This window comes from Juglans regia, unplaced genomic scaffold (assembly GCF_001411555.2).
Source record: "Juglans regia cultivar Chandler unplaced genomic scaffold, Walnut 2.0 Scaffold_840, whole genome shotgun sequence".
Taxonomy (NCBI): Eukaryota; Viridiplantae; Streptophyta; class Magnoliopsida; order Fagales; family Juglandaceae; genus Juglans; species Juglans regia.
Window position 1 is genome coordinate 1 of NW_023363360.1, and position 9951 is coordinate 9951.

At 48.1% G+C, this 9951-nt stretch overlaps 21 non-coding genes and 12 pseudogenes across 21 annotated transcripts; all 33 read left to right on the top strand.

Moving 5' to 3' along the window:
* On the top strand, positions 1 to 112 carry LOC118347194 (annotated as a pseudogene; the record flags this gene model as incomplete).
* A 190-nt stretch (positions 113 to 302) lies between these two features.
* LOC118347187 lies at positions 303 to 421 on the top strand. Its single transcript, XR_004800431.1, has one exon. It is a non-coding gene; the product is annotated as a 5S ribosomal RNA (ribosomal RNA).
* A 189-nt stretch (positions 422 to 610) lies between these two features.
* LOC118347183 lies at positions 611 to 729 on the top strand. The gene has a single exon (XR_004800427.1). It is a non-coding gene; the product is annotated as a 5S ribosomal RNA (ribosomal RNA).
* A 190-nt stretch (positions 730 to 919) lies between these two features.
* Positions 920 to 1038, top strand: LOC118347203 (annotated as a pseudogene).
* Positions 1039 to 1227: 189 nt separating this feature from the next.
* Positions 1228 to 1346, top strand: LOC118347184. Its single transcript, XR_004800428.1, has one exon. It is a non-coding gene; the product is annotated as a 5S ribosomal RNA (ribosomal RNA).
* A 190-nt stretch (positions 1347 to 1536) lies between these two features.
* On the top strand, positions 1537 to 1655 carry LOC118347191. The gene has a single exon (XR_004800435.1). It is a non-coding gene; the product is annotated as a 5S ribosomal RNA (ribosomal RNA).
* Positions 1656 to 1845: 190 nt separating this feature from the next.
* Positions 1846 to 1964, top strand: LOC118347185. The gene has a single exon (XR_004800429.1). It is a non-coding gene; the product is annotated as a 5S ribosomal RNA (ribosomal RNA).
* Positions 1965 to 2154: 190 nt separating this feature from the next.
* Positions 2155 to 2273, top strand: LOC118347198. The gene has a single exon (XR_004800441.1). It is a non-coding gene; the product is annotated as a 5S ribosomal RNA (ribosomal RNA).
* Positions 2274 to 2455: 182 nt separating this feature from the next.
* LOC118347182 lies at positions 2456 to 2574 on the top strand. Its single transcript, XR_004800426.1, has one exon. It is a non-coding gene; the product is annotated as a 5S ribosomal RNA (ribosomal RNA).
* Positions 2575 to 2764: 190 nt separating this feature from the next.
* LOC118347197 lies at positions 2765 to 2883 on the top strand. The gene has a single exon (XR_004800440.1). It is a non-coding gene; the product is annotated as a 5S ribosomal RNA (ribosomal RNA).
* Positions 2884 to 3073: 190 nt separating this feature from the next.
* Positions 3074 to 3191, top strand: LOC118347200 (annotated as a pseudogene).
* A 189-nt stretch (positions 3192 to 3380) lies between these two features.
* On the top strand, positions 3381 to 3499 carry LOC118347199 (annotated as a pseudogene).
* A 190-nt stretch (positions 3500 to 3689) lies between these two features.
* Positions 3690 to 3808, top strand: LOC118347181. The gene has a single exon (XR_004800425.1). It is a non-coding gene; the product is annotated as a 5S ribosomal RNA (ribosomal RNA).
* A 190-nt stretch (positions 3809 to 3998) lies between these two features.
* Positions 3999 to 4117, top strand: LOC118347206 (annotated as a pseudogene).
* Positions 4118 to 4307: 190 nt separating this feature from the next.
* Positions 4308 to 4426, top strand: LOC118347201 (annotated as a pseudogene).
* Positions 4427 to 4616: 190 nt separating this feature from the next.
* Positions 4617 to 4735, top strand: LOC118347195. Its single transcript, XR_004800438.1, has one exon. It is a non-coding gene; the product is annotated as a 5S ribosomal RNA (ribosomal RNA).
* Positions 4736 to 4925: 190 nt separating this feature from the next.
* On the top strand, positions 4926 to 5044 carry LOC118347209 (annotated as a pseudogene).
* Positions 5045 to 5234: 190 nt separating this feature from the next.
* Positions 5235 to 5353, top strand: LOC118347188. The gene has a single exon (XR_004800432.1). It is a non-coding gene; the product is annotated as a 5S ribosomal RNA (ribosomal RNA).
* Positions 5354 to 5542: 189 nt separating this feature from the next.
* On the top strand, positions 5543 to 5661 carry LOC118347204 (annotated as a pseudogene).
* A 190-nt stretch (positions 5662 to 5851) lies between these two features.
* LOC118347190 lies at positions 5852 to 5970 on the top strand. Its single transcript, XR_004800434.1, has one exon. It is a non-coding gene; the product is annotated as a 5S ribosomal RNA (ribosomal RNA).
* A 187-nt stretch (positions 5971 to 6157) lies between these two features.
* Positions 6158 to 6276, top strand: LOC118347189. The gene has a single exon (XR_004800433.1). It is a non-coding gene; the product is annotated as a 5S ribosomal RNA (ribosomal RNA).
* Positions 6277 to 6466: 190 nt separating this feature from the next.
* LOC118347205 lies at positions 6467 to 6585 on the top strand (annotated as a pseudogene).
* Positions 6586 to 6775: 190 nt separating this feature from the next.
* LOC118347211 lies at positions 6776 to 6894 on the top strand. Its single transcript, XR_004800443.1, has one exon. It is a non-coding gene; the product is annotated as a 5S ribosomal RNA (ribosomal RNA).
* A 190-nt stretch (positions 6895 to 7084) lies between these two features.
* Positions 7085 to 7203, top strand: LOC118347212. Its single transcript, XR_004800444.1, has one exon. It is a non-coding gene; the product is annotated as a 5S ribosomal RNA (ribosomal RNA).
* A 190-nt stretch (positions 7204 to 7393) lies between these two features.
* Positions 7394 to 7512, top strand: LOC118347207 (annotated as a pseudogene).
* A 190-nt stretch (positions 7513 to 7702) lies between these two features.
* Positions 7703 to 7822, top strand: LOC118347196. Its single transcript, XR_004800439.1, has one exon. It is a non-coding gene; the product is annotated as a 5S ribosomal RNA (ribosomal RNA).
* Positions 7823 to 8012: 190 nt separating this feature from the next.
* Positions 8013 to 8131, top strand: LOC118347208 (annotated as a pseudogene).
* Positions 8132 to 8321: 190 nt separating this feature from the next.
* On the top strand, positions 8322 to 8440 carry LOC118347186. The gene has a single exon (XR_004800430.1). It is a non-coding gene; the product is annotated as a 5S ribosomal RNA (ribosomal RNA).
* A 189-nt stretch (positions 8441 to 8629) lies between these two features.
* Positions 8630 to 8748, top strand: LOC118347193. The gene has a single exon (XR_004800437.1). It is a non-coding gene; the product is annotated as a 5S ribosomal RNA (ribosomal RNA).
* A 190-nt stretch (positions 8749 to 8938) lies between these two features.
* LOC118347192 lies at positions 8939 to 9057 on the top strand. The gene has a single exon (XR_004800436.1). It is a non-coding gene; the product is annotated as a 5S ribosomal RNA (ribosomal RNA).
* A 189-nt stretch (positions 9058 to 9246) lies between these two features.
* LOC118347180 lies at positions 9247 to 9365 on the top strand. The gene has a single exon (XR_004800424.1). It is a non-coding gene; the product is annotated as a 5S ribosomal RNA (ribosomal RNA).
* A 189-nt stretch (positions 9366 to 9554) lies between these two features.
* LOC118347202 lies at positions 9555 to 9673 on the top strand. The gene has a single exon (XR_004800442.1). It is a non-coding gene; the product is annotated as a 5S ribosomal RNA (ribosomal RNA).
* Positions 9674 to 9862: 189 nt separating this feature from the next.
* Positions 9863 to 9951, top strand: LOC118347210 (annotated as a pseudogene; the record flags this gene model as incomplete).

Sequence of the window (9951 nt, forward strand, 5' to 3'; positions counted from 1 at the left end):
ATCATACCAGCACTAATGCACCGGATCCCATCAGAACTCAGCAGTTAAGCGTGCTTGGGCGAGAGTAGTACTAGGATGGGTGACCTCCTGGGAAGTCCTCGTGGTGCACCCCTCGTTTTTGTTTTTTCCGCCTTGCGAGAGGAATTGACAATAAGGACCACTCGGGAGTGGATTTTTAGGAAAATCGCGCCCTGCCCATCGTGCAGCCAAGGGTTTCGATCAGATCGCCGGTTCGCATTGGGATCGGAAATACGCTAGTAGGTCGCCCTAAGATTATATGAATTTGAAATAATTAGTTTGATGGGTGCGATCATACCAGCACTAATGCACCGGATCCCAACAGAACTCCGCATTCAAGCTTGCTTGGGCGAGAGTAGTACTAGGATGGGTGACCTCCTGGGAAGTCCTCATGTTGCACCCCTCGTTTTTGTTTTTTCCGCCCTACGAGGCGAATTTACAAGAAGGACAACTTGGGAGTGGATTTTTAGGAAAATCACGCCCTACCCAGCGCGTAGCCAAGGGTTTCGATCAGATCGCTGGTTCGCATTGGGATCGGAAATACGCTAGTAGGTCGCCTAGGATTATATGAATTTTAAATAATTGGTTTGATGGTTGCGATCATACCAGCACTAATGCACCGGATACCATCTGAACTCCGCAGCGAAGCGTGCTTGGGCGAGAGTAGTACTAGGATGGGTGACCCCCTGGGAAGTCCTCGTGTTGCACCCCTCGTTTTTGTTTTTTCCACCTTGTGAGAGGAATTGACAAGAAGGACAACTCGGAAGTGGATTTTTCGAAAAATCGCGCCCTGCCCATGGCGTAGCCAAGGGTTTCGATCAGATCGCCGATTCGCATTGGGATCGGAAATACGCATGTAGGTCGGCCTAGGATTATATGAATTTTAAATAATTAGTTTGAAGGGTGCGATCATACCAGCACTAATGCACCGGATCCCATCAGAACTCTGCAGTCAAGCTTGCTTGGGCGAGAGTAGTCCTCGGATGGGGGACCTCCTCGGATGTCGTCGTGTTGCACCCCTCGTTTTTGTTTTTTCCGCCTTGCGAGAGGAATTTACAAGAAGGACAACTTGGGAGTTGATTTTTAGGAAAATCGCGCCCTGCCCATCGCGTAGCCAAGGGTTTCGATCAGATGAACGGTTTGCATTGGATCGGAAATACGCTAGTAGGTCGCCCTAGGATTATATGAATTTTAAATAATTGGTTTGATGGGTGGAATCATACCAGCACAAATGCACCGGAACCCATCAGAAGTCCGCAGTTAAGCGTGCTTGGGCGAGAGTAGTACTAGGATGGGTCACCTCCTGGGAAGTCCTCGTGTTGCACCCCTCGTTTTTGTTTTTTCCGCCTTGGGAGAGGCATTGACAATAAGGACAACTCGGGAGTGGATTCTTAGGAAAATCGCGCCCTGCCCATCTCGTAGCTATTGGTTTCGATCAGATCGCCGGTTCGCATTTGGATCGGAAAGACGCTAGTACGTCACACTTGGATTATATGAATTTTAAGTAATTAGTTTGATGGGTGCGATCATACCAGCACTAATGCACCTGATCCCATCAGAACTCCGCAGTTAAGCGTGCTTGGGCGAGAGTAGTACTAGGATGGGTGACCTCCTGGGAAGTCCTCGTGTTGCACCCCTCGTTTTTGTTTTTTCCACCTTGTGAGAGGAATTGACAAGAAGAACCACTCGGGAGTGGATTTTTAGGAAAATCGAGCCTTGCCCATCGCGTAGCTATGGGTTTCGATCAGATCGCCGGTTCGCATTTGGATGGGAAAGACGCTAGTACATCGCACTAGGATTATAAGAATTTAAAATAATTAGTTTGATGGGTGCGATCATCCCAGCACTAATGCACCGGATCCCATTAGAATTCCGCAGTTAACCGTGCTTGGGCGAGAGTAGTGCTAGGATGGGTGACCTCCTGGGAAGTCCTCGTGGTGCACCCCTCATTTTTGTTTTTTCTGCCTTGCGAGAGGAATTGACAAGAAGGACCACTCGAAAGTGGATTTTTCGAAAAATCGCGCCCTGCCCATGGCGTAGCCAAGGGTTTCGATCAGATCTCCGGTTCGCATTGGGATCGGAAATACGCATGTAGGTCGGCCTAGGATTATATGAATTTTAAATAATTAGTTTGAAGGGTGCGATCATACCAGCACTAATGCACCGGATCCCATCAGAACTCTGCAGTCAAGCTTGCTTGGGCGAGAGTAGTACTCTGATGGGGGACCTCCTCGGATGTCGTCGTGTTGCACCCCTCGTTTTTGTTTTTTCCGCCTTGCGAGAGGAATTTACAAGAAGGACAACTTGGGAGTTGATTTTTAGGAAAATCGCGCCCTGCCCATCGCGTAGCCAAGGGTTACGATCAGATCAACGGTTCGCATTGGATCGGAAATACGCTAGCCCTAGGATTATATGAATTTTAAATAATTGGTTTGATGGGTGCGATCATACCAGCACAAATGCACCGGAACCCATCAGAAGTCCGCAGTTAAGCGTGCTTGGGCGAGAGTAGTACTAGGATGGGTCACCTCCTGGGAAGTCCTCGTGTTGCACCCCTCGTTTTTGTTTTTTCCGCCTTGCGAGAGGAATTGACAATAACGACCACTCGGGAGTGGATTTTTAGGAAAATCGCGCCCTGCCCATCGTGTAGCCAAGGGTTTCGATCAAATCGCCGATTCGGATTTGGATCGGAAAGACGCTAGTACGTCGCACTAGGATTATATGAATTTTAAATAATTAGTTTGACGGGTGCGATCATACCAGCACTAATGCACCGGATCCCATTTCAACTCCGCATTTAACCGTGCTTGGGCGAGTGTAGTACTAGGATGAGTGACCTCCTGGGAAGTCCCCGTGTTGCACCCCTCGTTTTTGTTTTTTCCGCCTTGCGAGAGGAATTGACAATAAGGACCACTCGGGAGTGGATTTTTAGGAAAATCGCGCCCTGCCGATCGCGTAGCTATGGGTTTCGATCAGATTGCCGGTTCGCATTTGGATCGGAAAGACGCTAGTACGTCGCACTAGGATTATATGAATTTTAAATAATTAGTTTGATGGGCGCGATCATACCACACTAAGGCACCGGATCCCATTAGAACTCCGCAGTTAACCGTGCTTGGTTGAGAGTAGTACTAGGATGGGTGACCTCCTGGGAAGTCCTCATGTTGCAACCCTCGTTTTTGTTTTTTCCGCCTTGCAAGAGGAATTGACAAGTAGGACCACCCGGGAGTAGATTTTTCGAAAATCGCGCCCTGCCCATCGCGTAGCCAAGGGTTTCGATCATATCGCCGGTTCGCATTGGGATCGGAAATACGCTAGTAGGTCGCCCTAAGATTATATGAATTTGAAATAATTAGTTTGATGGGTGCGATCATACCAGCAATAATGCACTGGATCCCATTTGAACTCCGCATTTAACCGAGCTTGGGCGAGAGTAGTACTAGGATGTGTGACCTCCGGGGAAGTCCTCGTGTTGCACCCCTCGTTTTTGTTTTTTCCGCCTTGCGAGAGGAATTTACAGGAAGGACAACTTGGGAGTGAATTTTTAGGAAAATCGCGCCTTGCCCATCGCGTAGCCAAGGGTTTCGATCAGATCGCCGGTTCGCATTCGGATCAGAAATACGCTAGTAGGTCGCCCTAGGATTGTATGAATTTTAAATAATTGGTTTGATGGGTGCGATCATACCAGCACAAATGCACCGAAACCCATCAGAACTCCGCAGTTAAGCGTGCTTGGGCGAGAGTAGTACTAGGATGGGTCACCTCCTGGGAAGTCCTCGTGTTGCACCCCTCGTTTTTGTTTTTTCCGCCTTGTGAGAGGAATTGACAAGAAAGACAACTCGAGAGTGGATTTTTAGAAAAATCGCGCCCTGCCCATCGCGTAGCTATGGGTTTCGATCAGATCGCCGGTTCGCATTTGGATCGGAAATACACTAGTAGGTCGCCCTAGGATTATATGAATTTGAAATAATTAGTTTGATGGGCGCGATCATACCAGCACTAATGCACCAGATCCCATTTCAACTCTGCATTTAACCGTGCTTGGGCTAGAGTAGTACTAGGATGGGTGACCTCCTGGGAAGTCCTCGTGATGCACCCCTCGTTTTTGTTTTTTCCGCCTTGCGAGAGGAATTGACAAGAAGGACAACTCGGGAGTGGATTTTTAGGAAAATCGCGCCCTGCCCATCGCGTAGCTATGGGTTTCGATCAGATCGCCGGTGCGCATTTGGATCGGAAAGTCGCTAGTACGTTGCGCTAGGATTATATTAATTTTAAATAATTAGTTTGACGGGTGCGATCATACCCGCACTAATGCACCGGATCCCATTTGAACACCGCAATTTACCGTGCTTGGGCGATAGTAGTACTAGGATGGGTGACCTCCTAGGAAGTCCTCGTGTTGCACTCCTCGTTTTTGTTTTTTCCACCTTGCGAGAGGAATTGACAATAAGGACCACTCGGGAGTGGATTTTTAGGAAAATCACGCCCTTCACATCCTGTAGCCAAGGGTTTCGATCAGATCGCCAGTTCGCATTGGGATGGGAAATAAGCTAGTAGGTCACCCTAGGATTATATGAATTTGTAATAATTAGTTTGATGTGTGCAATCATACCAGCCCTAATGCACCGGATCCCATCAGAACTCTGCATTCAAGCTTGCTTGGGCGAGAGTACTACTAGGATGGGTGACCTCCTGGGAAGTTCTCGTGTTGCACCCCTCGTTTTTGTTTTCTCCGCCTTGCGAGAGGAATTGACAATATGGACCACTCGGTAGTGGATTTTTAGGAAAATTGCGCCTTGCCCATCGTGTAGCCAAGGGTTTCGATCTGATCGCCGGTTCGCATTGGGATCGGAAATAGGCTAGTAGGTCGCCCTAGGATTATATGAATTTGAAATAATTAGTTTGAAGGGTGCGATCATACCAGCTCTAATGCACCGGATCCCATTTCAACTCGGCATTTTACCGTGCTTGGGCGAGAGTAGTACTAGGATGGGTGACCTCCAGCGAAGTCCTCATGTTGCACCCCTCGTTTTTGTTTTTTCCACCTTGTGAGAGGAATTGACAAGAAGGACCACTCGGGAGTGGATTTTTAGGAAAATCGAGCCTTGCCCATCGCGTAGCTTTGGGTTTCGATCAGATCGCCGGTTCGCATTTGGATGGGAAAGACGCTAGTACATCGCACTAGGATTATAAGAATTTCAAATAATCAGTTTGATGGGTGCGATCATCCCAGCACTAATGCACCGGATCCCATTTCAACTCCGCATTTAACCGTGCTTGGGCGAGAGTAGTACTAGGATGGGTGACCTCCTGGGAAGTCCTCGTGTTGCACCCCTCGTTTTTGTTTTTTCCGCCTTGCGAGAGGAATTTACAAGAAGGACAACTTGGGAGTGGATTTTTAGGAAAATCGCGCCCTGCCCATCGCGTAGCCAAGGGTTTCGATCAGATCAACGGTTCGCATTGGATCGGAAATACGCTAGTAGGTCGCCCTAGGATTATATGAATTTTAAATAATTGGTTTGATGGGTGCGATCATACCAGCACAAATGCACCGGAACCCATCAGAACTCTGCAGTCAAGCTTGCTTGGGCGAGAGTAGTACTCGGATGGGGGACCTCCTCGGATGTCGTCGTGTTGCACCCCTCGTTTTTGTTTTTTCCGCCTTGCGAGAGGAATTTACAAGAAGGACAACTTGCGAGTGGATTTTTAGAAAAATCGCGCCCTGCCCATCACGTAGCTATGGGTTTCGATCAAATCGCCGGTTCGCATTTGGATCGGAAAGACGCTAGTACGTCGCACTAGGATTATATGAACTTTAAATAATTAGTTTGACGGATGCGATCATACCAGCATTAATGCACCGGATCCCATTTCAACTCCGCATTTAATCGTGCTTGGGCGAGAGTAGTACTAGGATGGGTGACCTCCTGGGAAGTCCTCGTGTTGCACCCCTCGTTTTTGTTTTTTCCTTGCGAGAGGAATTGACAAAAAGGACCACTCGGGAGTGGATTTTTAGGAAAATTGCGCCCTGCCCATCGTGTAGCCAAGGGTTTCGATCAGATCGCCGGTTCGCATTGGGATCGGAAATAAGCTAGTAGGTCACCCTAGGATTATATGAATTTGTAATAATTAGTTTGATGTGTGCAATCATACCAGCCCTAATGCACCGGATCCCATCAGAACTCTGCATTCAAGCTTGCTTGGGCGAGAGTAGTACTAGGATGGGTGACCTCCTGGGAAGTCCTCGTGTTGCACCCCTCGTTTTTGTTTTCTCCGCCTTGCGAGAGGAATTGACAATAAGGACCACTCGGTAGTGGATTTTTAGGAAAATAGCGCCCTGCCCATCGTGTAGCCAAGGGTTTCGATCAGATCGCCGGTTCGCATTGGGATCGGAAATACGCTAGTAGGTCGCCCTAAGATTATATGAATTTGAAATAATTAGTTTGATGGGTGCGATCATACCAGCAATAATGCACTAGATCCCATTTGAACTCCGCATTTAACCGAGCTTGGGCGAGAGTAGTACTAGGATGTGTGACCTCCTGGGAAGTCCTTGTGTTGCACCCCTCGTTTTTGTTTTTTCCGCCTTGCGAGAGGAATTTACAGGAAGGACAACTTGGGAGTGAATTTTTAGGAAAATCGCGCCCTGCCCATCGCGTAGCCAAGGGTTTCGATCCGATCGCCGGTTCGCATTCGGATCAGAAATACGCTAGTAGGTCGCCCTAGGATTATATGAATTTTAAATAATTGGTTTGATGGGTGCGATCATACCAGCACAAATGCACCGGAACCCATCAGAACTCCGCAGTTAAGTGTGCTTGGGCGAGAGTAGTACTAGGATGGGTCACCTCCTAGGAAGTCCTCGTGTTGCACCCCTCGTTTTTGTTTTTTCCGCCTTATGAGAGGAATTTACAGGAAGGACAACTTGGGAGTGGATTTTTAGGAAAATCGCGCCCTGCCCATCGCGTAGCCAAGGGTTTCGATCAGATCGCCGATTCGCATTTGGATCGGAAAGATGCTAGTACGTCGCACTGGGATTATATGAATTTTAAATAATTAGTTTGACGGGTGCGATCATACTAGCACTAATGCACCAGATCCCATCAGAACTCCGGAGTTAAGTGTGCTTGGGCGAGAGTAGTACTAGGATGGGTGACCTCCTGGGAAGTCCTCGTGTTGCTCCCCACGTTTTTGTTTTTTCCGCCTTCCGAGAGGAATTTACAAGAAGGACAACTTCGGAGTGGATTTTTTGGAAAATCGCGCCCTGCCCATCGTGTAGCCAAGGGTTTCGATCAGATCGCCGGTTCGCATTGGGATCGGAAATACGCTACTAGGTCGCCCTAGGATTATATGAATTTGAAATAATTAGTTTCATGGGTACGATCATACGAGCACTAATGCACCGGATCCCATCAGAAATATGCAGTCAAGCTTGCTTGGGCGAGAGTAGTACTAGGATGGGTGACCTCCTGGGAAATCCTCGTGTTGCACCCCTTGTTTTTGTTTTTTCCGCTTTGCAAGAGGAATTTACAAGAAGGACAACTTGGGAGTGGATTTTTAGGAAAATCGCGCCCTGCCCATCGCGTTGCCAAGGGTTTCGATCAGATCGCCGGTTCGCATTGGGATCGGAAATACGCTAGTTGGTCGCCCTAGGATTATATGAATTTTAAATAATTACTTTGACGGGTGCGATCAAACCAGCAGTAATGCACCGGATCCCATTTGAACTCCGCATTCAAGCTTGCTTGGGCGAGAGTAGTACTAGGATGGGTGACCTCCTTTTGAAGTCCTCGTGTTGCACCCCTCGTTTTTGTTTTTTCCGCCTTGCGAGAGGAATTGACAATAAGGACCACTCGGAAGTGGATTTTTAGGAAAATCGCGCCCTGCCCATCGTGTAGCCAAGGGTTTCGATCTGATCGCCGGTTCGCATTGGGATCGGAAATACGCTAGTAGGTCGCCCTAGGATTATATGAATTTGAAATAATTAGTTTGAAGGGTGCGATCATACCAGCACTAATGCACCGGATCCCATTTCAACTCGGCATTTTACCGTGCTTGGGCGAGAGTAGTACTAGGATGGGTGACCTCCAGCGAAGTCCTCGTGTTGCACCCCTCGTTTTTGTTTTTTCCACCTTGTGAGAGGAATTGACAAGAAGGACCACTCGGGAGTGGATTTTTAGGAAAATCGAGCCTTGCCCATCGCGTAGCTTTGGGTTTCGATCAGATCGCCGGTTCGCATTTGGATGGGAAAGACGCTAGTACATCGCACTAGGATTATATGAATTTTAAATAATTAGTTTGATGGGCGCGATCATACCAGCACTAAGGCACCGGATCCCATTAGAACTCCGCCGTTAACCGTGCTTGGTTGAGAGTAGTACTAGGATGGGTGACCTCCTGGGAAGTCCTCGTGTTGCACCCCTCGTTTTTGTTTTTTCCGCCTTGCAAGAGGAATTGACAAGAAGGACCACTCGGGAGTGGATTTTTCGAAAATCGCGCCCTGCCCATCGCGTAGCTAAGGGTTTCGATCAGATCTCCGGTTCGCATTCGGATCGGAAATACGCTAGTAGGTCGCCCTAGGATTATATGAATTTTAAATAATTAGTTTGACGGGTGCGATCATACCAGCACAACTGCACCAGAACCCATCAGGACTCCGCAGTTAAGCGTGCTTGGTTGAGAGTTGTACTAGGATGGGTGACCTCCTCGGAAGTCCTCGTGTTGCACCCCTCGTTTTTGTTTTTTCCGCCTTGTGAGAGGAATTGACAAGAAGGACAACTCGGGAGTGGATTTTTAGGAAAATCGCGCCCTGCCCATCGCGTAGCTATGGGTTTCGATCAGATCTCCGGTTCGCATTTGGATCGGAAAGACGCTAGTACGTCGCACTAGAATTATATGAATTTTAAATAATTAGTTTGATGGGCGCGATCATACCAGCACTAATGCACCGGATCCCATTAGAACTCCGCAATTAACCGTGCTTGGTTGAGAGTAGTACTAGGATGGGTGACCTCCTCGGAAGTCCTCGTGTTGCACCCCTCGTTTTTGTTTTTTCCGCCTTGCAAGAGGAATTGACAAGAAGGACCACTCGGGAGTGGATTTTTGGGAAAATCTCGCCCTGCCCATCGCGTAGCGATGGGTTTGGATCAGATCTCCGTTTGGATTGGGATCGGAAGGACGCTAGTATGTCGCTCAAGGATTATTTGATTTTTAAGTAATTAGTTTGATGGGTGCGATCATACCAGCACTAATGCACCGGATCCCATCAGAACTCCGCAGTTAAGCGTGCTTGGGCGAGAGTAGTACTAGGATGGGTGACCTCCTGGGAAGTCCTCGTGTTGCACCCCTCGTTTTTGTTTTTTCCGCCTTGCGAGATAAATTGACAAGAAGGACCACTCAGGAGTGGATTTTTGGGAAAATCTCGCCCTGCCCATTACGTAGCGTTGGGTTTGGATCAGATCTCCGTTTGGATTGGGATCGGAAGGACGCTAGTATGTCGCTCAAGGATTATTTGAATTTTAAGTAATTAGTTTGATGGGTGCGATCATACCAGCACTAATGCACCGGATCCCATCAGAACTCCGCAGTTGAGCGTGCTTGGGCGAGAGTAGTACTAGGATGGGTGACCTCCTGGGAAGTCCTCGTGTTGCACCCCTCGTTTTTGTTTTTTCCGCCTTCCGAGATAAATTGACAAGAAGGACCACTCGGTAGTGGATTTTTGGGAAAATCTTGCCCTGCCCATCGCGTAGCGATGGGTTTGGATCAGATCTCCGTTTGGATTGGGATCGGAAGGACGCTAGTATGTCGCTCAAGGATTATTTGAATTTTAAGTAATTAGTTTGATGGGTGCGATCATAACAGCACTAATGCACCGGATCCCATCAGAACTCCGCAGTTAAGCGTGCTTGGGCGAGAGTAGTACTAGGATGGGTG